The 27,216-nt window shown below is 36.5% G+C and overlaps 20 non-coding genes across 20 annotated transcripts; all 20 read right to left on the reverse strand.

Moving 5' to 3' along the window:
• Positions 1 to 1,638: 1,638 nt before the first annotated feature.
• On the reverse strand, positions 1,639 to 1,710 carry TRNAE-UUC (transfer RNA glutamic acid (anticodon UUC)). Its single transcript has one exon. It is a non-coding gene; the product is annotated as a tRNA-Glu (tRNA).
• Positions 1,711 to 2,161: 451 nt separating this feature from the next.
• TRNAD-GUC (transfer RNA aspartic acid (anticodon GUC)) lies at positions 2,162 to 2,233 on the reverse strand. The gene has a single exon. It is a non-coding gene; the product is annotated as a tRNA-Asp (tRNA).
• A 2,163-nt stretch (positions 2,234 to 4,396) lies between these two features.
• On the reverse strand, positions 4,397 to 4,468 carry TRNAE-UUC (transfer RNA glutamic acid (anticodon UUC)). Its single transcript has one exon. It is a non-coding gene; the product is annotated as a tRNA-Glu (tRNA).
• A 452-nt stretch (positions 4,469 to 4,920) lies between these two features.
• On the reverse strand, positions 4,921 to 4,992 carry TRNAD-GUC (transfer RNA aspartic acid (anticodon GUC)). The gene has a single exon. It is a non-coding gene; the product is annotated as a tRNA-Asp (tRNA).
• Positions 4,993 to 7,155: 2,163 nt separating this feature from the next.
• On the reverse strand, positions 7,156 to 7,227 carry TRNAE-UUC (transfer RNA glutamic acid (anticodon UUC)). The gene has a single exon. It is a non-coding gene; the product is annotated as a tRNA-Glu (tRNA).
• A 452-nt stretch (positions 7,228 to 7,679) lies between these two features.
• TRNAD-GUC (transfer RNA aspartic acid (anticodon GUC)) lies at positions 7,680 to 7,751 on the reverse strand. The gene has a single exon. It is a non-coding gene; the product is annotated as a tRNA-Asp (tRNA).
• Positions 7,752 to 9,914: 2,163 nt separating this feature from the next.
• Positions 9,915 to 9,986, reverse strand: TRNAE-UUC (transfer RNA glutamic acid (anticodon UUC)). The gene has a single exon. It is a non-coding gene; the product is annotated as a tRNA-Glu (tRNA).
• Positions 9,987 to 10,437: 451 nt separating this feature from the next.
• Positions 10,438 to 10,509, reverse strand: TRNAD-GUC (transfer RNA aspartic acid (anticodon GUC)). The gene has a single exon. It is a non-coding gene; the product is annotated as a tRNA-Asp (tRNA).
• A 2,163-nt stretch (positions 10,510 to 12,672) lies between these two features.
• Positions 12,673 to 12,744, reverse strand: TRNAE-UUC (transfer RNA glutamic acid (anticodon UUC)). The gene has a single exon. It is a non-coding gene; the product is annotated as a tRNA-Glu (tRNA).
• Positions 12,745 to 13,198: 454 nt separating this feature from the next.
• Positions 13,199 to 13,270, reverse strand: TRNAD-GUC (transfer RNA aspartic acid (anticodon GUC)). Its single transcript has one exon. It is a non-coding gene; the product is annotated as a tRNA-Asp (tRNA).
• Positions 13,271 to 15,433: 2,163 nt separating this feature from the next.
• Positions 15,434 to 15,505, reverse strand: TRNAE-UUC (transfer RNA glutamic acid (anticodon UUC)). Its single transcript has one exon. It is a non-coding gene; the product is annotated as a tRNA-Glu (tRNA).
• Positions 15,506 to 15,957: 452 nt separating this feature from the next.
• On the reverse strand, positions 15,958 to 16,029 carry TRNAD-GUC (transfer RNA aspartic acid (anticodon GUC)). Its single transcript has one exon. It is a non-coding gene; the product is annotated as a tRNA-Asp (tRNA).
• A 2,163-nt stretch (positions 16,030 to 18,192) lies between these two features.
• On the reverse strand, positions 18,193 to 18,264 carry TRNAE-UUC (transfer RNA glutamic acid (anticodon UUC)). Its single transcript has one exon. It is a non-coding gene; the product is annotated as a tRNA-Glu (tRNA).
• Positions 18,265 to 18,715: 451 nt separating this feature from the next.
• TRNAD-GUC (transfer RNA aspartic acid (anticodon GUC)) lies at positions 18,716 to 18,787 on the reverse strand. Its single transcript has one exon. It is a non-coding gene; the product is annotated as a tRNA-Asp (tRNA).
• Positions 18,788 to 20,950: 2,163 nt separating this feature from the next.
• On the reverse strand, positions 20,951 to 21,022 carry TRNAE-UUC (transfer RNA glutamic acid (anticodon UUC)). Its single transcript has one exon. It is a non-coding gene; the product is annotated as a tRNA-Glu (tRNA).
• Positions 21,023 to 21,472: 450 nt separating this feature from the next.
• On the reverse strand, positions 21,473 to 21,544 carry TRNAD-GUC (transfer RNA aspartic acid (anticodon GUC)). The gene has a single exon. It is a non-coding gene; the product is annotated as a tRNA-Asp (tRNA).
• Positions 21,545 to 23,707: 2,163 nt separating this feature from the next.
• On the reverse strand, positions 23,708 to 23,779 carry TRNAE-UUC (transfer RNA glutamic acid (anticodon UUC)). Its single transcript has one exon. It is a non-coding gene; the product is annotated as a tRNA-Glu (tRNA).
• Positions 23,780 to 24,232: 453 nt separating this feature from the next.
• TRNAD-GUC (transfer RNA aspartic acid (anticodon GUC)) lies at positions 24,233 to 24,304 on the reverse strand. Its single transcript has one exon. It is a non-coding gene; the product is annotated as a tRNA-Asp (tRNA).
• Positions 24,305 to 26,467: 2,163 nt separating this feature from the next.
• On the reverse strand, positions 26,468 to 26,539 carry TRNAE-UUC (transfer RNA glutamic acid (anticodon UUC)). The gene has a single exon. It is a non-coding gene; the product is annotated as a tRNA-Glu (tRNA).
• Positions 26,540 to 26,992: 453 nt separating this feature from the next.
• On the reverse strand, positions 26,993 to 27,064 carry TRNAD-GUC (transfer RNA aspartic acid (anticodon GUC)). Its single transcript has one exon. It is a non-coding gene; the product is annotated as a tRNA-Asp (tRNA).
• Positions 27,065 to 27,216: the final 152 nt, after the last annotated feature.

The raw sequence follows: 27,216 nt of genomic DNA on the forward strand, positions 1-27,216 counted from the left end.
TCTGTAAGCCCAAATAGAACTGATTCTTATTTGTGTGGTGTTCTTCAGTGAGTAAAGACATATGAGGGAATAGTGTTGTGGAAGATTGAATTAGTGAAGACGAGCGAAATTTATCATTAGTGAGGAAGTCGAACGGAATCGCCGTATGTAAAGTACAGTAACAAACCCGTCAAGACAGAACTGGCCAGTATAACAAACACACTTTTATTCTTCATCTTATGATAAGATCCCTCAGTTGTTTGTGGTTTCTCGTATACTGTAAATAGACTTTGCTTAGAATATTATTTCATATAAACATTTCTCTCATTATAATGTTCGTTTTAGTTTGCTAATCCTTGCGATTGTATTTAACGAAATACAACCGTAATTACCTTTCACTGTTGAGAAACGTTTCTCCTTCCTATTCGCAATAATACAACGTTTACCTTTCCTTTACTCTTATAAGTCGAGGCTAAGCTCAAATTAGACAAATGGGCTGCGTTTTCAGGGTTTCAGAACAAGAACAAAGTAAGCAAGAAAAGACACCGTAATAGTAGTTGAAGAAAGTGAATCAACAATATTGTTGTGACAGAATATTAGTCAACTTTAATAGTAATTAATGTTTTGAGCACTAAAGTCATAAAGTTGTGTAGCGCTAAAAAGATTAGAAATAGAGACAAAGAGGAAATATTTTTTCCATGAAGGGTGAGAAAAAGGCAATGCCGTTTCGCAGCTTTCCTTTCATCACCGCATTTTATGATCTGGAAATTAAAAGTTCGTAGTGTTTTGTAAGCGAAATTTTATCAGTTAATCACGAAGAATTGGAAACAAGTTTTGAGAGAAATATTTAAAGCGATAAGTTGAGGGATGTATGTAAGTGTCGTAATCAACAACACTTAACGGTAAGTGAATATCATATAGAAAGTAAGTCTTAGTTATTAAGAAAAAATCATTCTCGAATAGTATGGTAGATTTTAAGTTGTTTGAATTTAGCGATCGTTTCACTAGCAAAGCAATATGTGACATGAACCTCCAGGTCAAGCCAGTGAGAACCAAACCCATTTTCCCACGCTAACGGCACATAGGCCTAGTAAGGAGAAAGCTCGCTAATAATATAATGTTGTCTCCTGATTGAAATATATATGTTTAACAATCTAACTGGTTTTGTCCTTCAAAACATGAATAGAATTGCAACAATTATGTCCATGAAATAGAATCTCTGAGCTTTCATATTGCTCAAATGAAGATGGCGTATTGGTTATGCGGGAGAAACAATGAGTATTTAGAAAATGTAATTGTTTGAAAGTGATGTGATAAAATTAATGTCATGTATTTGTCAATGCGTGATGTTTCAAGAGTTTGGTTGTCTTAAACGAAGCAAAATTCTTGCAATCATTTCTTCTGAGTAAACGGCCTACATAGTAAATATTGAGCTTGTATGATAGTCAAGGATCGGTTGTGGTTAACTGTTTATATTAAGTGTAGGTCCTTTGTTTGCAAAGGTTGGTGAATCAAAATTCAATACCAACGTGAATTATATACAAAGTGTTTTACAGTTTATTTTGCGTCAAGTTACTGCTGGTGTAGCATGTCGTAGAAAGCAGATTAAGTTGTCCGATATTTTCTTGTAGGGAACGAAATAAGTGTAGTATAAAAAGGTTCCCATGCCGGGAATCGAACCCGGGCCTCCTGGGTGAAAGCCAGGTATCCTAACCACTAGACCACATGGGATTGCTCTTTTTTTTCCGTCGTCCAAGGTGTAGGCTACTTCTTGCATTTCATGAGAGTCCAGTTCAATTATTAACTCAGGTAAATATAGATCATAATATTCCGTATACAAAGTTAACATTGTGATTAGCATCCTTAATATTGTGTTCAACTTGTAGCTGATTTGTTTGTTCCTTTGTGAATTTTGCTGATAATTGTAAGAGATATTGCTATATTATTTTGATGCACGCAACTTGATTTTCTGGTTTGTTTTCAACAAAATGTGAAACACCGTAGTGCGTAAATTTCATTACGTTCCAGAAATACGAGTGGAGGTGTGCGAAATTAGATTCCAACTGTGGGGAAGTTATCAGTCACTGCTGCAAATCTAGTAGCTCTCAGTCAAATGGTGGATTTTAGTCAGCAAGTATTTGCTGAACATAGGTTCGGTTCATAAATCAACAAAATTTCTTTTCTCCCCGGCGGGGAATCGAACCCCGGTCTCCCGCGTGACAGGCGGGGATACTAACCACTATACTACCGAGGACCACACATCGTTCGGCAAAACATTTAGTTAAAAAATTATTCATTTCTGGCCTTCACTTTCGGTTTGTTGTTTCATCGTATTCTTTCCTCATTTCAACGAGCATCAATATAGAGTGCAGCGTGGAGGGATTTTAAATCGTTACGTTGTACGATATATAAAGCTGAACTAAAAATTTGTCATAAAATCCAGCGATCCTTTCAGCATAGCCAATCGTCTATCATCTTACTATTTCGAAGATTCTCCATTTTGAAAGAGTGGTCCTTATCCGTTTGGGGTCACAGTTTCTGCACCTTTCAACTTTCCATTCATTACCTTTCTAAATTCAAATAAATGATTAATTTCGTGTTCTATTTTCACAGTTCGGTTGCTCTTGTAACTGACTTTTTTCCACAAAACCAAACAATATTTCCTATTTCATCATATGGTTGGCAAGTACGCGAACGGAGCCTTCCGAATACGATGGTCAGCTGAGTCACGATTGCAGCTGTGGCCACCAGGCGGCAGTACAAGAGATCCATGTGTTCTTCTGTAAGCCCAAATAGAACTGATTCTTATTTGTGTGGTGTTCTTCAGTGAGTAAAGACATATGAGGGAATAGTGTTGTGGAAGATTGAATTAGTGAAGACGAGCGAAATTTATCATTAGTGAGGAAGTCGAACGGAATCGCCGTATGTAAAGTACAGTAACAAACCCGTCAAGACAGAACTGGCCAGTATAACAAACCCACTTTTATTCTTCATCTTATGATAAGATCCCTCAGTTGTTTGTGGTTTCTCGTATACTGTAAATAGACTTTGCTTAGAATATTATTTCATATAAACATTTCTCTCATTATAATGTTCGTTTTAGTTTGCTAATCCTTGCGATTGTATTTAACGAAATACAACCGTAATTACCTTTCACTGTTGAGAAACGTTTCTCCTTCCTATTCGCAATAATACAACGTTTACCTTTCCTTTACTCTTATAAGTCGAGGCTAAGCTCAAATTAGACAAATGGGCTGCGTTTTCAGGGTTTCAGAACAAGAACAAAGTAAGCAAGAAAAGACACCGTTATAGTAGTTGAAGAAAGTGAATCAACAATATTGTTGTGACAGAATATTAGTCAACTTTAATAGTAATTAATGTTTTGAGCACTAAAGTCATAAAGTTGTGTAGCGCTAAAAAGATTAGAAATAGAGACAAAGAGGAAATATTTTTTCCATGAAGGGTGAGAAAAAGGCAATGCCGTTTCGCAGCTTTCCTTTCATCACCGCATTTTATGATCTGGAAATTAAAAGTTCGTAGTGTTTTGTAAGCGAAATTTTATCAGTTAATCACGAAGAATTGGAAACAAGTTTTGAGAGAAATATTTAAAGCGATAAGTTGAGGGATGTATGTAAGTGTCGTAATCAACAACACTTAACGGTAAGTGAATATCATATAGAAAGTAAGTCTTAGTTATTAAGAAAAAATCATTCTCGAATAGTATGGTAGATTTTAAGTTGTTTGAATTTAGCGATCGTTTCACTAGCAAAGCAATATGTGACATGAACCTCCAGGTCAAGCCAGTGAGAACCAAACCCATTTTCCCACGCTAACGGCACATAGGCCTAGTAAGGAGAAAGCTCGCTAATAATATAATGTTGTCTCCTGATTGAAATATATATGTTTAACAATCTAACTGGTTTTGTCCTTCAAAACATGAATAGAATTGCAACAATTATGTCCATGAAATAGAATCTCTGAGCTTTCATATTGCTCAAATGAAGATGGCGTATTGGTTATGCGGGAGAAACAATGAGTATTTAGAAAATGTAATTGTTTGAAAGTGATGTGATAAAATTAATGTCATGTATTTGTCAATGCGTGATGTTTCAAGAGTTTGGTTGTCTTAAACGAAGCAAAATTCTTGCAATCATTTCTTCTGAGTAAACGGCCTACATAGTAAATATTGAGCTTGTATGATAGTCAAGGATCGGTTGTGGTTAACTGTTTATATTAAGTGTAGGTCCTTTGTTTGCAAAGGTTGGTGAATCAAAATTCAATACCAACGTGAATTATATACAAAGTGTTTTACAGTTTATTTTGCGTCAAGTTACTGCTGGTGTAGCATGTCGTAGAAAGCAGATTAAGTTGTCCGATATTTTCTTGTAGGGACCGAAATAAGTGTAGTATAAAAAGGTTCCCATGCCGGGAATCGAACCCGGGCCTCCTGGGTGAAAGCCAGGTATCCTAACCACTAGACCACATGGGATTGCTCTTTTTTTTTCCGTCGTCCAAGGTGTAGGCTACTTCTTGCATTTCATGAGAGTCCAGTTCAATTATTAACTCAGGTAAATATAGATCATAATATTCCGTATACAAAGTTAACATTGTGATTAGCATCCTTAATATTGTGTTCAACTTGTAGCTGATTTGTTTGTTCCTTTGTGAATTTTGCTGATAATTGTAAGAGATATTGCTATATTATTTTGATGCACGCAACTTGATTTTCTGGTTTGTTTTCAACAAAATGTGAAACACCGTAGTGCGTAAATTTCATTACGTTCCAGAAATACGAGTGGAGGTGTGCGAAATTAGATTCCAACTGTGGGGAAGTTATCAGTCACTGCTGCAAATCTAGTAGCTCTCAGTCAAATGGTGGATTTTAGTCAGCAAGTATTTGCTGAACATAGGTTCGGTTCATAAATCAACAAAATTTCTTTTCTCCCCGGCGGGGAATCGAACCCCGGTCTCCCGCGTGACAGGCGGGGATACTAACCACTATACTACCGAGGACCACACATCGTTCGGCAAAACATTTAGTTAAAAAATTATTCATTTCTGGCCTTCACTTTCGGTTTGTTGTTTCATCGTATTCTTTCCTCATTTCAACGAGCATCAATATAGAGTGCAGCGTGGAGGGATTTTAAATCGTTACGTTGTACGATATATAAAGCTGAACTAAAAATTTGTCATAAAATCCAGCGATCCTTTCAGCATAGCCAATCGTCTATCATCTTACTATTTCGAAGATTCTCCATTTTGAAAGAGTGGTCCTTATCCGTTTGGGGTCACAGTTTCTGCACCTTTCAACTTTCCATTCATTACCTTTCTAAATTCAAATAAATGATTAATTTCGTGTTCTATTTTCACAGTTCGGTTGCTCTTGTAACTGACTTTTTTCCACAAAACCAAACAATATTTCCTATTTCATCATATGGTTGGCAAGTACGCGAACGGAGCCTTCCGAATACGATGGTCAGCTGAGTCACGATTGCAGCTGTGGCCACCAGGCGGCAGTACAAGAGATCCATGTGTTCTTCTGTAAGCCCAAATAGAACTGATTCTTATTTGTGTGGTGTTCTTCAGTGAGTAAAGACATATGAGGGAATAGTGTTGTGGAAGATTGAATTAGTGAAGACGAGCGAAATTTATCATTAGTGAGGAAGTCGAACGGAATCGCCGTATGTAAAGTACAGTAACAAACCCGTCAAGACAGAACTGGCCAGTATAACAAACCCACTTTTATTCTTCATCTTATGATAAGATCCCTCAGTTGTTTGTGGTTTCTCGTATACTGTAAATAGACTTTGCTTAGAATATTATTTCATATAAACATTTCTCTCATTATAATGTTCGTTTTAGTTTGCTAATCCTTGCGATTGTATTTAACGAAATACAACCGTAATTACCTTTCACTGTTGAGAAACGTTTCTCCTTCCTATTCGCAATAATACAACGTTTACCTTTCCTTTACTCTTATAAGTCGAGGCTAAGCTCAAATTAGACAAATGGGCTGCGTTTTCAGGGTTTCAGAACAAGAACAAAGTAAGCAAGAAAAGACACCGTTATAGTAGTTGAAGAAAGTGAATCAACAATATTGTTGTGACAGAATATTAGTCAACTTTAATAGTAATTAATGTTTTGAGCACTAAAGTCATAAAGTTGTGTAGCGCTAAAAAGATTAGAAATAGAGACAAAGAGGAAATATTTTTTCCATGAAGGGTGAGAAAAAGGCAATGCCGTTTCGCAGCTTTCCTTTCATCACCGCATTTTATGATCTGGAAATTAAAAGTTCGTAGTGTTTTGTAAGCGAAATTTTATCAGTTAATCACGAAGAATTGGAAACAAGTTTTGAGAGAAATATTTAAAGCGATAAGTTGAGGGATGTATGTAAGTGTCGTAATCAACAACACTTAACGGTAAGTGAATATCATATAGAAAGTAAGTCTTAGTTATTAAGAAAAAATCATTCTCGAATAGTATGGTACATTTTAAGTTGTTTGAATTTAGCGATCGTTTCACTAGCAAAGCAATATGTGACATGAACCTCCAGGTCAAGCCAGTGAGAACCAAACCCATTTTCCCACGCTAACGGCACATAGGCCTAGTAAGGAGAAAGCTCGCTAATAATATAATGTTGTCTCCTGATTGAAATATATATGTTTAACAATCTAACTGGTTTTGTCCTTCAAAACATGAATAGAATTGCAACAATTATGTCCATGAAATAGAATCTCTGAGCTTTCATATTGCTCAAATGAAGATGGCGTATTGGTTATGCGGGAGAAACAATGAGTATTTAGAAAATGTAATTGTTTGAAAGTGATGTGATAAAATTAATGTCATGTATTTGTCAATGCGTGATGTTTCAAGAGTTTGGTTGTCTTAAACGAAGCAAAATTCTTGCAATCATTTCTTCTGAGTAAACGGCCTACATAGTAAATATTGAGCTTGTATGATAGTCAAGGATCGGTTGTGGTTAACTGTTTATATTAAGTGTAGGTCCTTTGTTTGCAAAGGTTGGTGAATCAAAATTCAATACCAACGTGAATTATATACAAAGTGTTTTACAGTTTATTTTGCGTCAAGTTACTGCTGGTGTAGCATGTCGTAGAAAGCAGATTAAGTTGTCCGATATTTTCTTGTAGGGACCGAAATAAGTGTAGTATAAAAAGGTTCCCATGCCGGGAATCGAACCCGGGCCTCCTGGGTGAAAGCCAGGTATCCTAACCACTAGACCACATGGGATTGCTCTTTTTTTTTCCGTCGTCCAAGGTGTAGGCTACTTCTTGCATTTCATGAGAGTCCAGTTCAATTATTAACTCAGGTAAATATAGATCATAATATTCCGTATACAAAGTTAACATTGTGATTAGCATCCTTAATATTGTGTTCAACTTGTAGCTGATTTGTTTGTTCCTTTGTGAATTTTGCTGATAATTGTAAGAGATATTGCTATATTATTTTGATGCACGCAACTTGATTTTCTGGTTTGTTTTCAACAAAATGTGAAACACCGTAGTGCGTAAATTTCATTACGTTCCAGAAATACGAGTGGAGGTGTGCGAAATTAGATTCCAACTGTGGGGAAGTTATCAGTCACTGCTGCAAATCTAGTAGCTCTCAGTCAAATGGTGGATTTTAGTCAGCAAGTATTTGCTGAACATAGGTTCGGTTCATAAATCAACAAAATTTCTTTTCTCCCCGGCGGGGAATCGAACCCCGGTCTCCCGCGTGACAGGCGGGGATACTAACCACTATACTACCGAGGACCACACATCGTTCGGCAAAACATTTAGTTAAAAAATTATTCATTTCTGGCCTTCACTTTCGGTTTGTTGTTTCATCGTATTCTTTCCTCATTTCAACGAGCATCAATATAGAGTGCAGCGTGGAGGGATTTTAAATCGTTACGTTGTACGATATATAAAGCTGAACTAAAAATTTGTCATAAAATCCAGCGATCCTTTCAGCATAGCCAATCGTCTATCATCTTACTATTTCGAAGATTCTCCATTTTGAAAGAGTGGTCCTTATCCGTTTGGGGTCACAGTTTCTGCACCTTTCAACTTTCCATTCATTACCTTTCTAAATTCAAATAAATGATTAATTTCGTGTTCTATTTTCACAGTTCGGTTGCTCTTGTAACTGACTTTTTTCCACAAAACCAAACAATATTTCCTATTTCATCATATGGTTGGCAAGTACGCGAACGGAGCCTTCCGAATACGATGGTCAGCTGAGTCACGATTGCAGCTGTGGCCACCAGGCGGCAGTACAAGAGATCCATGTGTTCTTCTGTAAGCCCAAATAGAACTGATTCTTATTTGTGTGGTGTTCTTCAGTGAGTAAAGACATATGAGGGAATAGTGTTGTGGAAGATTGAATTAGTGAAGACGAGCGAAATTTATCATTAGTGAGGAAGTCGAACGGAATCGCCGTATGTAAAGTACAGTAACAAACCCGTCAAGACAGAACTGGCCAGTATAACAAACCCACTTTTATTCTTCATCTTATGATAAGATCCCTCAGTTGTTTGTGGTTTCTCGTATACTGTAAATAGACTTTGCTTAGAATATTATTTCATATAAACATTTCTCTCATTATAATGTTCGTTTTAGTTTGCTAATCCTTGCGATTGTATTTAACGAAATACAACCGTAATTACCTTTCACTGTTGAGAAACGTTTCTCCTTCCTATTCGCAATAATACAACGTTTACCTTTCCTTTACTCTTATAAGTCGAGGCTAAGCTCAAATTAGACAAATGGGCTGCGTTTTCAGGGTTTCAGAACAAGAACAAAGTAAGCAAGAAAAGACACCGTTATAGTAGTTGAAGAAAGTGAATCAACAATATTGTTGTGACAGAATATTAGTCAACTTTAATAGTAATTAATGTTTTGAGCACTAAAGTCATAAAGTTGTGTAGCGCTAAAAAGATTAGAAATAGAGACAAAGAGGAAATATTTTTTCCATGAAGGGTGAGAAAAAGGCAATGCCGTTTCGCAGCTTTCCTTTCATCACCGCATTTTATGATCTGGAAATTAAAAGTTCGTAGTGTTTTGTAAGCGAAATTTTATCAGTTAATCACGAAGAATTGGAAACAAGTTTTGAGAGAAATATTTAAAGCGATAAGTTGAGGGATGTATGTAAGTGTCGTAATCAACAACACTTAACGGTAAGTGAATATCATATAGAAAGTAAGTCTTAGTTATTAAGAAAAAATCATTCTCGAATAGTATGGTACATTTTAAGTTGTTTGAATTTAGCGATCGTTTCACTAGCAAAGCAATATGTGACATGAACCTCCAGGTCAAGCCAGTGAGAACCAAACCCATTTTCCCACGCTAACGGCACATAGGCCTAGTAAGGAGAAAGCTCGCTAATAATATAATGTTGTCTCCTGATTGAAATATATATGTTTAACAATCTAACTGGTTTTGTCCTTCAAAACATGAATAGAATTGCAACAATTATGTCCATGAAATAGAATCTCTGAGCTTTCATATTGCTCAAATGAAGATGGCGTATTGGTTATGCGGGAGAAACAATGAGTATTTAGAAAATGTAATTGTTTGAAAGTGATGTGATAAAATTAATGTCATGTATTTGTCAATGCGTGATGTTTCAAGAGTTTGGTTGTCTTAAACGAAGCAAAATTCTTGCAATCATTTCTTCTGAGTAAACGGCCTACATAGTAAATATTGAGCTTGTATGATAGTCAAGGATCGGTTGTGGTTAACTGTTTATATTAAGTGTAGGTCCTTTGTTTGCAAAGGTTGGTGAATCAAAATTCAATACCAACGTGAATTATATACAAAGTGTTTTACAGTTTATTTTGCGTCAAGTTACTGCTGGTGTAGCATGTCGTAGAAAGCAGATTAAGTTGTCCGATATTTTCTTGTAGGGACCGAAATAAGTGTAGTATAAAAAGGTTCCCATGCCGGGAATCGAACCCGGGCCTCCTGGGTGAAAGCCAGGTATCCTAACCACTAGACCACATGGGATTGCTCTTTTTTTTCCGTCGTCCAAGGTGTAGGCTACTTCTTGCATTTCATGAGAGTCCAGTTCAATTATTAACTCAGGTAAATATAGATCATAATATTCCGTATACAAAGTTAACATTGTGATTAGCATCCTTAATATTGTGTTCAACTTGTAGCTGATTTGTTTGTTCCTTTGTGAATTTTGCTGATAATTGTAAGAGATATTGCTATATTATTTTGATGCACGCAACTTGATTTTCTGGTTTGTTTTCAACAAAATGTGAAACACCGTAGTGCGTAAATTTCATTACGTTCCAGAAATACGAGTGGAGGTGTGCGAAATTAGATTCCAACTGTGGGGAAGTTATCAGTCACTGCTGCAAATCTAGTAGCTCTCAGTCAAATGGTGGATTTTAGTCAGCAAGTATTTGCTGAACATAGGTTCGGTTCATAAATCAACAAAATTTCTTTTCTCCCCGGCGGGGAATCGAACCCCGGTCTCCCGCGTGACAGGCGGGGATACTAACCACTATACTACCGAGGACCACACATCGTTCGGCAAAACATTTAGTTAAAAAATTATTCATTTCTGGCCTTCACTTTCGGTTTGTTGTTTCATCGTATTCTTTCCTCATTTCAACGAGCATCAATATAGAGTGCAGCGTGGAGGGATTTTAAATCGTTACGTTGTACGATATATAAAGCTGAACTAAAAATTTGTCATAAAATCCAGCGATCCTTTCAGCATAGCCAATCGTCTATCATCTTACTATTTCGAAGATTCTCCATTTTGAAAGAGTGGTCCTTATCCGTTTGGGGTCACAGTTTCTGCACCTTTCAACTTTCCATTCATTACCTTTCTAAATTCAAATAAATGATTAATTTCGTGTTCTATTTTCACAGTTCGGTTGCTCTTGTAACTGACTTTTTTCCACAAAACCAAACAATATTTCCTATTTCATCATATGGTTGGCAAGTACGCGAACGGAGCCTTCCGAATACGATGGTCAGCTGAGTCACGATTGCAGCTGTGGCCACCAGGCGGCAGTACAAGAGATCCATGTGTTCTTCTGTAAGCCCAAATAGAACTGATTCTTATTTGTGTGGTGTTCTTCAGTGAGTAAAGACATATGAGGGAATAGTGTTGTGGAAGATTGAATTAGTGAAGACGAGCGAAATTTATCATTAGTGAGGAAGTCGAACGGAATCGCCGTATGTAAAGTACAGTAACAAACCCGTCAAGACAGAACTGGCCAGTATAACAAACCCACTTTTATTCTTCATCTTATGATAAGATCCCTCAGTTGTTTGTGGTTTCTCGTATACTGTAAATAGACTTTGCTTAGAATATTATTTCATATAAACATTTCTCTCATTATAATGTTCGTTTTAGTTTGCTAATCCTTGCGATTGTATTTAACGAAATACAACCGTAATTACCTTTCACTGTTGAGAAACGTTTCTCCTTCCTATTCGCAATAATACAACGTTTACCTTTCCTTTACTCTTATAAGTCGAGGCTAAGCTCAAATTAGACAAATGGGCTGCGTTTTCAGGGTTTCAGAACAAGAACAAAGTAAGCAAGAAAAGACACCGTTATAGTAGTTGAAGAAAGTGAATCAACAATATTGTTGTGACAGAATATTAGTCAACTTTAATAGTAATTAATGTTTTGAGCACTAAAGTCATAAAGTTGTGTAGCGCTAAAAAGATTAGAAATAGAGACAAAGAGGAAATATTTTTTCCATGAAGGGTGAGAAAAAGGCAATGCCGTTTCGCAGCTTTCCTTTCATCACCGCATTTTATGATCTGGAAATTAAAAGTTCGTAGTGTTTTGTAAGCGAAATTTTATCAGTTAATCACGAAGAATTGGAAACAAGTTTTGAGAGAAATATTTAAAGCGATAAGTTGAGGGATGTATGTAAGTGTCGTAATCAACAACACTTAACGGTAAGTGAATATCATATAGAAAGTAAGTCTTAGTTATTAAGAAAAAATCATTCTCGAATAGTATGGTACATTTTAAGTTGTTTGAATTTAGCGATCGTTTCACTAGCAAAGCAATATGTGACATGAACCTCCAGGTCAAGCCAGTGAGAACCAAACCCATTTTCCCACGCTAACGGCACATAGGCCTAGTAAGGAGAAAGCTCGCTAATAATATAATGTTGTCTCCTGATTGAAATATATATGTTTAACAATCTAACTGGTTTTGTCCTTCAAAACATGAATAGAATTGCAACAATTATGTCCATGAAATAGAATCTCTGAGCTTTCATATTGCTCAAATGAAGATGGCGTATTGGTTATGCGGGAGAAACAATGAGTATTTAGAAAATGTAATTGTTTGAAAGTGATGTGATAAAATTAATGTCATGTATTTGTCAATGCGTGATGTTTCAAGAGTTTGGGTGTCTTAAACGAAGCAAAATTCTTGCAATCATTTCTTCTGAGTAAACGGCCTACATAGTAAATATTGAGCTTGTATGATAGTCAAGGATCGGTTGTGGTTAACTGTTTATATTAAGTGTAGGTCCTTTGTTTGCAAAGGTTGGTGTTTCAAAATTCAATACCAACGTGAATTATATACAAAGTGTTTTACAGTTTATTTTGCGTCAAGTTACTGCTGGTGTGGCATGTCGTAGAAAGCAGATTAAGATGTCCGATATTTTCTTGTACGGAACGAAATAAGTGTAGTATAAAAAGGTTCCCATGCCGGGAATCGAACCCGGGCCTCCTGGGTGAAAGCCAGGTATCCTAGCCACTAGACCACATGGGATTGCTCTTTTTCTTTTTTCCGTCGTCCAAGGTGTAGGCTACTTCTTGCATTTCATGAGAGTCCAGTTCAATTATTAACCCAGGTAAATATACATCATAATATTCCATATACAAAGTTAACATTGTGATTAGCATCCTTAATATTGTGTTCAACTTGTAGCTGATTTGTTTGTTCCTTTGTGAATTTTGCTGATAATTGTAAGAGATATTGCTATATTATTTTGATGCACGCAACTTGATTTTCTGGTTTGTTTTCAACAAAATCTGAAACACCGTAGTGCGTAAATTTCATTACGTTCCAGAAATACGAGTGGAGGTGTGCGAAATTAGATTCCAACTGTGGGGAATTATCAGTCACTGCTGCAAATCTAGTAGCTCTCAGTCATATGGTGGATTGTAGTCAGCAAGTATTTGCTGAACATAGGTTCGTTTCATAAATCAACAAAATTTCTTTTCTCCCCGGCGGGGAATCGAACCCCGGTCTCCCGCGTGACAGGCGGGGATACTATCCACTATACTACCGATGACCACACATCGTTCGGCAAAATATTTAGTTAACAAATTATTCATTTCTGGCCTTCACTTTCGGTTTGTTGTTTCATCGTATTCTTTCCTCATTTCAACGAGCATCAATATAGAGTGCAGCGGGGAGATATTTTAAATCGTTACGTTGTACGATATATAAAGCTGAACTAAAAATTTGTCATAAAATCCAGCGATCCTTTCAGCATAGCCAATCGTCTATCATCTTACTATTTCGAAGATTCTCCATTTTGAAAGAGTGGTCCTTATCCGTTTGGGGTCACAGTTTCTGCACCTTTCAACTTTCCATTCATTACCTTTCTAAATTCAAATAAATGATTAATTTCGTGTTCTATTTTCACAGTTCGGTTGCTCTTGTAACTGACTTTTTTCCACAAAACCAATCAATATTTCCTATTTCATCATATGGTTGGCAAGTACGCGAACGGAGCCTTCCGAATACGATGGTCAGCTGAGTCACGATTGCAGCTGTGGCCACCAGGCGGCAGTACAAGAGATCCATGTGTTCTTCTGTAAGCCCAAATAGAACTGATTCTTATTTGTGTGGTGTTCTTCAGTGAGTAAAGACATATGAGGGAATAGTGTTGTGGAAGATTGAATTAGTGAAGACGAGCGAAATTTATCATTAGTGAGGAAGTCGAACGGAATCGCCGTATGTAAAGTACAGTAACAAACCCGTCAAGACAGAACTGGCCAGTATAACAAACCCACTTTTATTCTTCATCTTATGATAAGATCCCTCAGTTGTTTGTGGTTTCTCGTATACTGTAAATAGACTTTGCTTAGAATATTATTTCATATAAACATTTCTCTCATTATAATGTTCGTTTTAGTTTGCTAATCCTTGCGATTGTATTTAACGAAATACAACCGTAATTACCTTTCACTGTTGAGAAACGTTTCTCCTTCCTATTCGCAATAATACAACGTTTACCTTTCCTTTACTCTTATAAGTCGAGGCTAAGCTCAAATTAGACAAATGGGCTGCGTTTTCAGGGTTTCAGAACAAGAACAAAGTAAGCAAGAAAAGACACCGTAATAGTAGTTGAAGAAAGTGAATCAACAATATTGTTGTGACAGAATATTAGTCAACTTTAATAGTAATTAATGTTTTGAGCACTAAAGTCATAAAGTTGTGTAGCGCTAAAAAGATTAGAAATAGAGACAAAGAGGAAATATTTTTTCCATGAAGGGTGAGAAAAAGGCAATGCCGTTTCGCAGCTTTCCTTTCATCACCGCATTTTATGATCTGGAAATTAAAAGTTCGTAGTGTTTTGTAAGCGAAATTTTATCAGTTAATCACGAAGAATTGGAAACAAGTTTTGAGAGAAATATTTAAAGCGATAAGTTGAGGGATGTATGTAAGTGTCGTAATCAACAACACTTAACGGTAAGTGAATATCATATAGAAAGTAAGTCTTAGTTATTAAGAAAAAATCATTCTCGAATAGTATGGTAGATTTTAAGTTGTTTGAATTTAGCGATCGTTTCACTAGCAAAGCAATATGTGACATGAACCTCCAGGTCAAGCCAGTGAGAACCAAACCCATTTTCCCACGCTAACGGCACATAGGCCTAGTAAGGAGAAAGCTCGCTAATAATATAATGTTGTCTCCTGATTGAAATATATATGTTTAACAATCTAACTGGTTTTGTCCTTCAAAACATGAATAGAATTGCAACAATTATGTCCATGAAATAGAATCTCTGAGCTTTCATATTGCTCAAATGAAGATGGCGTATTGGTTATGCGGGAGAAACAATGAGTATTTAGAAAATGTAATTGTTTGAAAGTGATGTGATAAAATTAATGTCATGTATTTGTCAATGCGTGATGTTTCAAGAGTTTGGTTGTCTTAAACGAAGCAAAATTCTTGCAATCATTTCTTCTGAGTAAACGGCCTACATAGTAAATATTGAGCTTGTATGATAGTCAAGGATCGGTTGTGGTTAACTGTTTATATTAAGTGTAGGTCCTTTGTTTGCAAAGGTTGGTGAATCAAAATTCAATACCAACGTGAATTATATACAAAGTGTTTTACAGTTTATTTTGCGTCAAGTTACTGCTGGTGTAGCATGTCGTAGAAAGCAGATTAAGTTGTCCGATATTTTCTTGTAGGGACCGAAATAAGTGTAGTATAAAAAGGTTCCCATGCCGGGAATCGAACCCGGGCCTCCTGGGTGAAAGCCAGGTATCCTAACCACTAGACCACATGGGATTGCTCTTTTTTTTTCCGTCGTCCAAGGTGTAGGCTACTTCTTGCATTTCATGAGAGTCCAGTTCAATTATTAACTCAGGTAAATATAGATCATAATATTCCGTATACAAAGTTAACATTGTGATTAGCATCCTTAATATTGTGTTCAACTTGTAGCTGATTTGTTTGTTCCTTTGTGAATTTTGCTGATAATTGTAAGAGATATTGCTATATTATTTTGATGCACGCAACTTGATTTTCTGGTTTGTTTTCAACAAAATGTGAAACACCGTAGTGCGTAAATTTCATTACGTTCCAGAAATACGAGTGGAGGTGTGCGAAATTAGATTCCAACTGTGGGGAAGTTATCAGTCACTGCTGCAAATCTAGTAGCTCTCAGTCAAATGGTGGATTTTAGTCAGCAAGTATTTGCTGAACATAGGTTCGGTTCATAAATCAACAAAATTTCTTTTCTCCCCGGCGGGGAATCGAACCCCGGTCTCCCGCGTGACAGGCGGGGATACTAACCACTATACTACCGAGGACCACACATCGTTCGGCAAAACATTTAGTTAAAAAATTATTCATTTCTGGCCTTCACTTTCGGTTTGTTGTTTCATCGTATTCTTTCCTCATTTCAACGAGCATCAATATAGAGTGCAGCGTGGAGGGATTTTAAATCGTTACGTTGTACGATATATAAAGCTGAACTAAAAATTTGTCATAAAATCCAGCGATCCTTTCAGCATAGCCAATCGTCTATCATCTTACTATTTCGAAGATTCTCCATTTTGAAAGAGTGGTCCTTATCCGTTTGGGGTCACAGTTTCTGCACCTTTCAACTTTCCATTCATTACCTTTCTAAATTCAAATAAATGATTAATTTCGTGTTCTATTTTCACAGTTCGGTTGCTCTTGTAACTGACTTTTTTCCACAAAACCAAACAATATTTCCTATTTCATCATATGGTTGGCAAGTACGCGAACGGAGCCTTCCGAATACGATGGTCAGCTGAGTCACGATTGCAGCTGTGGCCACCAGGCGGCAGTACAAGAGATCCATGTGTTCTTCTGTAAGCCCAAATAGAACTGATTCTTATTTGTGTGGTGTTCTTCAGTGAGTAAAGACATATGAGGGAATAGTGTTGTGGAAGATTGAATTAGTGAAGACGAGCGAAATTTATCATTAGTGAGGAAGTCGAACGGAATCGCCGTATGTAAAGTACAGTAACAAACCCGTCAAGACAGAACTGGCCAGTATAACAAACCCACTTTTATTCTTCATCTTATGATAAGATCCCTCAGTTGTTTGTGGTTTCTCGTATACTGTAAATAGACTTTGCTTAGAATATTATTTCATATAAACATTTCTCTCATTATAATGTTCGTTTTAGTTTGCTAATCCTTGCGATTGTATTTAACGAAATACAACCGTAATTACCTTTCACTGTTGAGAAACGTTTCTCCTTCCTATTCGCAATAATACAACGTTTACCTTTCCTTTACTCTTATAAGTCGAGGCTAAGCTCAAATTAGACAAATGGGCTGCGTTTTCAGGGTTTCAGAACAAGAACAAAGTAAGCAAGAAAAGACACCGTTATAGTAGTTGAAGAAAGTGAATCAACAATATTGTTGTGACAGAATATTAGTCAACTTTAATAGTAATTAATGTTTTGAGCACTAAAGTCATAAAGTTGTGTAGCGCTAAAAAGATTAGAAATAGAGACAAAGAGGAAATATTTTTTCCATGAAGGGTGAGAAAAAGGCAATGCCGTTTCGCAGCTTTCCTTTCATCACCGCATTTTATGATCTGGAAATTAAAAGTTCGTAGTGTTTTGTAAGCGAAATTTTATCAGTTAATCACGAAGAATTGGAAACAAGTTTTGAGAGAAATATTTAAAGCGATAAGTTGAGGGATGTATGTAAGTGTCGTAATCAACAACACTTAACGGTAAGTGAATATCATATAGAAAGTAAGTCTTAGTTATTAAGAAAAAATCATTCTCGAATAGTATGGTACATTTTAAGTTGTTTGAATTTAGCGATCGTTTCACTAGCAAAGCAATATGTGACATGAACCTCCAGGTCAAGCCAGTGAGAACCAAACCCATTTTCCCACGCTAACGGCACATAGGCCTAGTAAGGAGAAAGCTCGCTAATAATATAATGTTGTCTCCTGATTGAAATATATATGTTTAACAATCTAACTGGTTTTGTCCTTCAAAACATGAATAGAATTGCAACAATTATGTCCATGAAATAGAATCTCTGAGCTTTCATATTGCTCAAATGAAGATGGCGTATTGGTTATGCGGGAGAAACAATGAGTATTTTGAAAATGTAATTGTTTGAAAGTGATGTGATAAAATTAATGTCATGTATTTGTCAATGCGTGATGTTTCAAGAGTTTGGTTGTCTTAAACGAAGCAAAATTCTTGCAATCATTTCTTCTGAGTAAACGGCCTACATAGTAAATATTGAGCTTGTATGATAGTCAAGGATCGGTTGTGGTTAACTGTTTATATTAAGTGTAGGTCCTTTGTTTGCAAAGGTTGGTGAATCAAAATTCAATACCAACGTGAATTATATACAAAGTGTTTTACAGTTTATTTTGCGTCAAGTTACTGCTGGTGTAGCATGTCGTAGAAAGCAGATTAAGTTGTCCGATATTTTCTTGTAGGGACCGAAATAAGTGTAGTATAAAAAGGTTCCCATGCCGGGAATCGAACCCGGGCCTCCTGGGTGAAAGCCAGGTATCCTAACCACTAGACCACATGGGATTGCTCTTTTTTTTCCGTCGTCCAAGGTGTAGGCTACTTCTTGCATTTCATGAGAGTCCAGTTCAATTATTAACTCAGGTAAATATAGATCATAATATTCCGTATACAAAGTTAACATTGTGATTAGCATCCTTAATATTGTGTTCAACTTGTAGCTGATTTGTTTGTTCCTTTGTGAATTTTGCTGATAATTGTAAGAGATATTGCTATATTATTTTGATGCACGCAACTTGATTTTCTGGTTTGTTTTCAACAAAATGTGAAACACCGTAGTGCGTAAATTTCATTACGTTCCAGAAATACGAGTGGAGGTGTGCGAAATTAGATTCCAACTGTGGGGAAGTTATCAGTCACTGCTGCAAATCTAGTAGCTCTCAGTCAAATGCTGGATTTTAGTCAGCAAGTATTTGCTGAACATAGGTTCGGTTCATAAATCAACAAAATTTCTTTTCTCCCCGGCGGGGAATCGAACCCCGGTCTCCCGCGTGACAGGCGGGGATACTAACCACTATACTACCGAGGACCACACACCGTTCGGCAAAACATTTAGTTAAAAAATTATTCATTTCTGGCCTTCACTTTCGGTTTGTTGTTTCATCGTATTCTTTCCTCATTTCAACGAGCATCAATATAGAGTGCAGCGTGGAGGGATTTTAAATCGTTACGTTGTACGATATATAAAGCTGAACTAAAAATTTGTCATAAAATCCAGCGATCCTTTCAGCATAGCCAATCGTCTATCATCTTACTATTTCGAAGATTCTCCATTTTGAAAGAGTGGTCCTTATCCGTTTGGGGTCACAGTTTCTGCACCTTTCAACTTTCCATTCATTACCTTTCTAAATTCAAATAAATGATTAATTTCGTGTTCTATTTTCACAGTTCGGTTGCTCTTGTAACTGACTTTTTTCCACAAAACCAATCAATATTTCCTATTTCATCATATGGTTGGCAAGTACGCGAACGGAGCCTTCCGAATACGATGGTCAGCTGAGTCACGATTGCAGCTGTGGCCACCAGGCGGCAGTACAAGAGATCCATGTGTTCTTCTGTAAGCCCAAATAGAACTGATTCTTATTTGTGTGGTGTTCTTCAGTGAGTAAAGACATATGAGGGAATAGTGTTGTGGAAGATTGAATTAGTGAAGACGAGCGAAATTTATCATTAGTGAGGAAGTCGAACGGAATCGCCGTATGTAAAGTACAGTAACAAACCCGTCAAGACAGAACTGGCCAGTATAACAAACCCACTTTTATTCTTCATCTTATGATAAGATCCCTCAGTTGTTTGTGGTTTCTCGTATACTGTAAATAGACTTTGCTTAGAATATTATTTCATATAAACATTTCTCTCATTATAATGTTCGTTTTAGTTTGCTAATCCTTGCGATTGTATTTAACGAAATACAACCGTAATTACCTTTCACTGTTGAGAAACGTTTCTCCTTCCTATTCGCAATAATACAACGTTTACCTTTCCTTTACTCTTATAAGTCGAGGCTAAGCTCAAATTAGACAAATGGGCTGCGTTTTCAGGGTTTCAGAACAAGAACAAAGTAAGCAAGAAAAGACACCGTTATAGTAGTTGAAGAAAGTGAATCAACAATATTGTTGTGACAGAATATTAGTCAACTTTAATAGTAATTAATGTTTTGAGCACTAAAGTCATAAAGTTGTGTAGCGCTAAAAAGATTAGAAATAGAGACAAAGAGGAAATATTTTTTCCATGAAGGGTGAGAAAAAGGCAATGCCGTTTCGCAGCTTTCCTTTCATCACCGCATTTTATGATCTGGAAATTAAAAGTTCGTAGTGTTTTGTAAGCGAAATTTTATCAGTTAATCACGAAGAATTGGAAACAAGTTTTGAGAGAAATATTTAAAGCGATAAGTTGAGGGATGTATGTAAGTGTCGTAATCAACAACACTTAACGGTAAGTGAATATCATATAGAAAGTAAGTCTTAGTTATTAAGAAAAAATCATTCTCGAATAGTATGGTACATTTTAAGTTGTTTGAATTTAGCGATCGTTTCACTAGCAAAGCAATATGTGACATGAACCTCCAGGTCAAGCCAGTGAGAACCAAACCCATTTTCCCACGCTAACGGCACATAGGCCTAGTAAGGAGAAAGCTCGCTAATAATATAATGTTGTCTCCTGATTGAAATATATATGTTTAACAATCTAACTGGTTTTGTCCTTCAAAACATGAATAGAATTGCAACAATTATGTCCATGAAATAGAATCTCTGAGCTTTCATATTGCTCAAATGAAGATGGCGTATTGGTTATGCGGGAGAAACAATGAGTATTTAGAAAATGTAATTGTTTGAAAGTGATGTGATAAAATTAATGTCATGTATTTGTCAATGCGTGATGTTTCAAGAGTTTGGGTGTCTTAAACGAAGCAAAATTCTTGCAATCATTTCTTCTGAGTAAACGGCCTACATAGTAAATATTGAGCTTGTATGATAGTCAAGGATCGGTTGTGGTTAACTGTTTATATTAAGTGTAGGTCCTTTGTTTGCAAAGGTTGGTGTTTCAAAATTCAATACCAACGTGAATTATATACAAAGTGTTTTACAGTTTATTTTGCGTCAAGTTACTGCTGGTGTGGCATGTCGTAGAAAGCAGATTAAGATGTCCGATATTTTCTTGTACGGAACGAAATAAGTGTAGTATAAAAAGGTTCCCATGCCGGGAATCGAACCCGGGCCTCATGGGTGAAAGCCAGGTATCCTAGCCACTAGACCACATGGGATTGCTCTTTTTTTTTCGTCGTCCAAGGTGTAGGCTACTTCTTGCATTTCATGAGAGTCCAGTTCAATTATTAACCCAGGTAAATATACATCATAATATTCCATATACAAAGTTAACATTGTGATTAGCATCCTTAATATTGTGTTCAACTTGTAGCTGATTTGTTTGTTCCTTTGTGAATTTTGCTGATAATTGTAAGAGATATTGCTATATTATTTTGATGCACGCAACTTGATTTTCTGGTTTGTTTTCAACAAAATCTGAAACACCGTAGTGCGTAAATTTCATTACGTTCCAGAAATACGAGTGGAGGTGTGCGAAATTAGATTCCAACTGTGGGGAATTATCAGTCACTGCTGCAAATCTAGTAGCTCTCAGTCATATGGTGGATTGTAGTCAGCAAGTATTTGCTGAACATAGGTTCGTTTCATAAATCAACAAAATTTCTTTTCTCCCCGGCGGGGAATCGAACCCCGGTCTCCCGCGTGACAGGCGGGGATACTAACCACTATACTACCGAGGACCACACATCGTTCGGCAAAATATTTAGTTAACAAATTATTCATTTCTGGCCTTCACTTTCGGTTTGTTGTTTCATCGTATTCTTTCCTCATTTCAACGAGCATCAATATAGAGTGCAGCGGGGAGATATTTTAAATCGTTACGTTGTACGATATATAAAGCTGAACTAAAAATTTGTCATAAAATCCAGCGATCCTTTCAGCATAGCCAATCGTCTATCATCTTACTATTTCGAAGATTCTCCATTTTGAAAGAGTGGTCCTTATCCGTTTGGGGTCACAGTTTCTGCACCTTTCAACTTTCCATTCATTACCTTTCTAAATTCAAATAAATGATTAATTTCGTGTTCTATTTTCACAGTTCGGTTGCTCTTGTAACTGACTTTTTTCCACAAAACCAATCAATATTTCCTATTTCATCATATGGTTGGCAAGTACGCGAACGGAGCCTTCCGAATACGATGGTCAGCTGAGTCACGATTGCAGCTGTGGCCACCAGGCGGCAGTACAAGAGATCCATGTGTTCTTCTGTAAGCCCAAATAGAACTGATTCTTATTTGTGTGGTGTTCTTCAGTGAGTAAAGACATATGAGGGAATAGTGTTGTGGAAGATTGAATTAGTGAAGACGAGCGAAATTTATCATTAGTGAGGAAGTCGAACGGAATCGCCGTATGTAAAGTACAGTAACAAACCCGTCAAGACAGAACTGGCCAGTATAACAAACCCACTTTTATTCTTCATCTTATGATAAGATCCCTCAGTTGTTTGTGGTTTCTCGTATACTGTAAATAGACTTTGCTTAGAATATTATTTCATATAAACATTTCTCTCATTATAATGTTCGTTTTAGTTTGCTAATCCTTGCGATTGTATTTAACGAAATACAACCGTAATTACCTTTCACTGTTGAGAAACGTTTCTCCTTCCTATTCGCAATAATACAACGTTTACCTTTCCTTTACTCTTATAAGTCGAGGCTAAGCTCAAATTAGACAAATGGGCTGCGTTTTCAGGGTTTCAGAACAAGAACAAAGTAAGCAAGAAAAGACACCGTAATAGTATTTGAAGAAAGTGAATCAACAATATTGTTGTGACAGAATATTAGTCAACTTTAATAGTAATTAATGTTTTGAGCACTAAAGTCATAAAGTTGTGTAGCGCTAAAAAGATTAGAAATAGAGACAAAGAGGAAATATTTTTTCCATGAAGGGTGAGAAAAAGGCAATGCCGTTTCGCAGCTTTCCTTTCATCACCGCATTTTATGATCTGGAAATTAAAAGTTCGTAGTGTTTTGTAAGCGAAATTTTATCAGTTAATCACGAAGAATTGGAAACAAGTTTTGAGAGAAATATTTAAAGCGATAAGTTGAGGGATGTATGTAAGTGTCGTAATCAACAACACTTAACGGTAAGTGAATATCATATAGAAAGTAAGTCTTAGTTATTAAGAAAAAATCATTCTCGAATAGTATGGTAGATTTTAAGTTGTTTGAATTTAGCGATCGTTTCACTAGCAAAGCAATATGTGACATGAACCTCCAGGTCAAGCCAGTGAGAACCAAACCCATTTTCCCACGCTAACGGCACATAGGCCTAGTAAGGAGAAAGCTCGCTAATAATATAATGTTGTCTCCTGATTGAAATATATATGTTTAACAATCTAACTGGTTTTGTCCTTCAAAACATGAATAGAATTGCAACAATTATGTCCATGAAATAGAATCTCTGAGCTTTCATATTGCTCAAATGAAGATGGCGTATTGGTTATGCGGGAGAAACAATGAGTATTTAGAAAATGTAATTGTTTGAAAGTGATGTGATAAAATTAATGTCATGTATTTGTCAATGCGTGATGTTTCAAGAGTTTGGTTGTCTTAAACGAAGCAAAATTCTTGCAATCATTTCTTCTGAGTAAACGGCCTACATAGTAAATATTGAGCTTGTATGATAGTCAAGGATCGGTTGTGGTTAACTGTTTATATTAAGTGTAGGTCCTTTGTTTGCAAAGGTTGGTGAATCAAAATTCAATACCAACGTGAATTATATACAAAGTGTTTTACAGTTTATTTTGCGTCAAGTTACTGCTGGTGTAGCATGTCGTAGAAAGCAGATTAAGTTGTCCGATATTTTCTTGTAGGGACCGAAATAAGTGTAGTATAAAAAGGTTCCCATGCCGGGAATCGAACCCGGGCCTCCTGGGTGAAAGCCAGGTATCCTAACCACTAGACCACATGGGATTGCTCTTTTTTTTTTCCGTCGTCCAAGGTGTAGGCTACTTCTTGCATTTCATGAGAGTCCAGTTCAATTATTAACTCAGGTAAATATAGATCATAATATTCCGTATACAAAGTTAACATTGTGATTAGCATCCTTAATATTGTGTTCAACTTGTAGCTGATTTGTTTGTTCCTTTGTGAATTTTGCTGATAATTGTAAGAGATATTGCTATATTATTTTGATGCACGCAACTTGATTTTCTGGTTTGTTTTCAACAAAATCTGAAACACCGTAGTGCGTAAATTTCATTACGTTCCAGAAATACGAGTGGAGGTGTGCGAAATTAGATTCCAACTGTGGGGAAGTTATCAGTCACTGCTGCAAATCTAGTAGCTCTCAGTCAAATGGTGGATTTTAGTCAGCAAGTATTTGCTGAACATAGGTTCGGTTCATAAATCAACAAAATTTCTTTTCTCCCCGGCGGGGAATCGAACCCCGGTCTCCCGCGTGACAGGCGGGGATACTAACCACTATACTACCGAGGACCACACATCGTTCGGCAAAACATTTAGTTAAAAAATTATTCATTTCTGGCCTTCACTTTCGGTTTGTTGTTTCATCGTATTCTTTCCTCATTTCAACGAGCATCAATATAGAGTGCAGCGTGGAGGGATTTTAAATCGTTACGTTGTACGATATATAAAGCTGAACTAAAAATTTGTCATAAAATCCAGCGATCCTTTCAGCATAGCCAATCGTCTATCATCTTACTATTTCGAAGATTCTCCATTTTGAAAGAGTGGTCCTTATCCGTTTGGGGTCACAGTTTCTGCACCTTTCAACTTTCCATTCATTACCTTTCTAAATTCAAATAAATGATTAATTTCGTGTTCTATTTTCACAGTTCGGTTGCTCTTGTAACTGACTTTTTTCCACAAAACCAATCAATATTTCCTATTTCATCATATGGTTGGCAAGTACGCGAACGGAGCCTTCCGAATACGATGGTCAGCTGAGTCACGATTGCAGCTGTGGCCACCAGGCGGCAGTACAAGAGATCCATGTGTTCTTCTGTAAGCCCAAATAGAACTGATTCTTATTTGTGTGGTGTTCTTCAGTGAGTAAAGACATATGAGGGAATAGTGTTGTGGAAGATTGAATTAGTGAAGACGAGCGAAATTTATCATTAGTGAGGAGGTCGAACGGAATCGCCGTATGTAAAGTACAGTAACAAACCCGTCAAGACAGAACTGGCCAGTATAACAAACCCACTTTTATTCTTCATCTTATGATAAGATCCCTCAGTTGTTTGTGGTTTCTCGTATACTGTAAATAGACTTTGCTTAGAATATTATTTCATATAAACATTTCTCTCATTATAATGTTCGTTTTAGTTTGCTAATCCTTGCGATTGTATTTAACGAAATACAACCGTAATTACCTTTCACTGTTGAGAAACGTTTCTCCTTCCTATTCGCAATAATACAACGTTTACCTTTCCTTTACTCTTATAAGTCGAGGCTAAGCTCAAATTAGACAAATGGGCTGCGTTTTCAGGGTTTCAGAACAAGAACAAAGTAAGCAAGAAAAGACACCGTAATAGTAGTTGAAGAAAGTGAATCAACAATATTGTTGTGACAGAATATTAGTCAACTTTAATAGTAATTAATGTTTTGAGCACTAAAGTCATAAAGTTGTGTAGCGCTAAAAAGATTAGAAATAGAGACAAAGAGGAAATATTTTTTCCATGAAGGGTGAGAAAAAGGCAATGCCGTTTCGCAGCTTTCCTTTCATCACCGCATTTTATGATCTGGAAATTAAAAGTTCGTAGTGTTTTGTAAGCGAAATTTTATCAGTTAATCACGAAGAATTGGAAACAAGTTTTGAGAGAAATATTTAAAGCGATAAGTTGAGGGATGTATGTAAGTGTCGTAATCAACAACACTTAACGGTAAGTGAATATCATATAGAAAGTAAGTCTTAGTTATTAAGAAAAAATCATTCTCGAATAGTATGGTACATTTTAAGTTGTTTGAATTTAGCGATCGTTTCACTAGCAAAGCAATATGTGACATGAACCTCCAGGTCAAGCCAGTGAGAACCAAACCCATTTTCCCACGCTAACGGCACATAGGCCTAGTAAGGAGAAAGCTCGCTAATAATATAATGTTGTCTCCTGATTGAAATATATATGTTTAACAATCTAACTGGTTTTGTCCTTCAAAACATGAATAGAATTGCAACAATTATGTCCATGAAATAGAATCTCTGAGCTTTCATATTGCTCAAATGAAGATGGCGTATTGGTTATGCGGGAGAAACAATGAGTATTTAGAAAATGTAATTGTTTGAAAGTGATGTGATAAAATTAATGTCATGTATTTGTCAATGCGTGATGTTTCAAGAGTTTGGTTGTCTTAAACGAAGCAAAATTCTTGCAATCATTTCTTCTGAGTAAACGGCCTACATAGTAAATATTGAGCTTGTATGATAGTCAAGGATCGGTTGTGGTTAACTGTTTATATTAAGTGTAGGTCCTTTGTTTGCAAAGGTTGGTGAATCAAAATTCAATACCAACGTGAATTATATACAAAGTGTTTTACAGTTTATTTTGCGTCAAGTTACTGCTGGTGTAGCATGTCGTAGAAAGCAGATTAAGTTGTCCGATATTTTCTTGTAGGGACCGAAATAAGTGTAGTATAAAAAGGTTCCCATGCCGGGAATCGAACCCGGGCCTCCTGGGTGAAAGCCAGGTATCCTAACCACTAGACCACATGGGATTGCTCTTTTTTTTTTCCGTCGTCCAAGGTGTAGGCTACTTCTTGCATTTCATGAGAGTCCAGTTCAATTATTAACTCAGGTAAATATAGATCATAATATTCCGTATACAAAGTTAACATTGTGATTAGCATCCTTAATATTGTGTTCAACTTGTAGCTGATTTGTTTGTTCCTTTGTGAATTTTGCTGATAATTGTAAGAGATATTGCTATATTATTTTGATGCACGCAACTTGATTTTCTGGTTTGTTTTCAACAAAATCTGAAACACCGTAGTGCGTAAATTTCATTACGTTCCAGAAATACGAGTGGAGGTGTGCGAAATTAGATTCCAACTGTGGGGAAGTTATCAGTCACTGCTGCAAATCTAGTAGCTCTCAGTCAAATGGTGGATTTTAGTCAGCAAGTATTTGCTGAACATAGGTTCGGTTCATAAATCAACAAAATTTCTTTTCTCCCCGGCGGGGAATCGAACCCCGGTCTCCCGCGTGACAGGCGGGGATACTAACCACTATACTACCGAGGACCACACATCGTTCGGCAAAACATTTAGTTAAAAAATTATTCATTTCTGGCCTTCACTTTCGGTTTGTTGTTTCATCGTATTCTTTCCTCATTTCAACGAGCATCAATATAGAGTGCAGCGTGGAGGGATTTTAAATCGTTACGTTGTACGAT

The sequence above is a fragment of the Thermobia domestica genome, chromosome 10, assembly GCF_964235325.1.
Source record: "Thermobia domestica chromosome 10, izTheDome1.hap1.1, whole genome shotgun sequence".
Taxonomy (NCBI): domain Eukaryota; kingdom Metazoa; phylum Arthropoda; class Insecta; order Zygentoma; family Lepismatidae; genus Thermobia; species Thermobia domestica.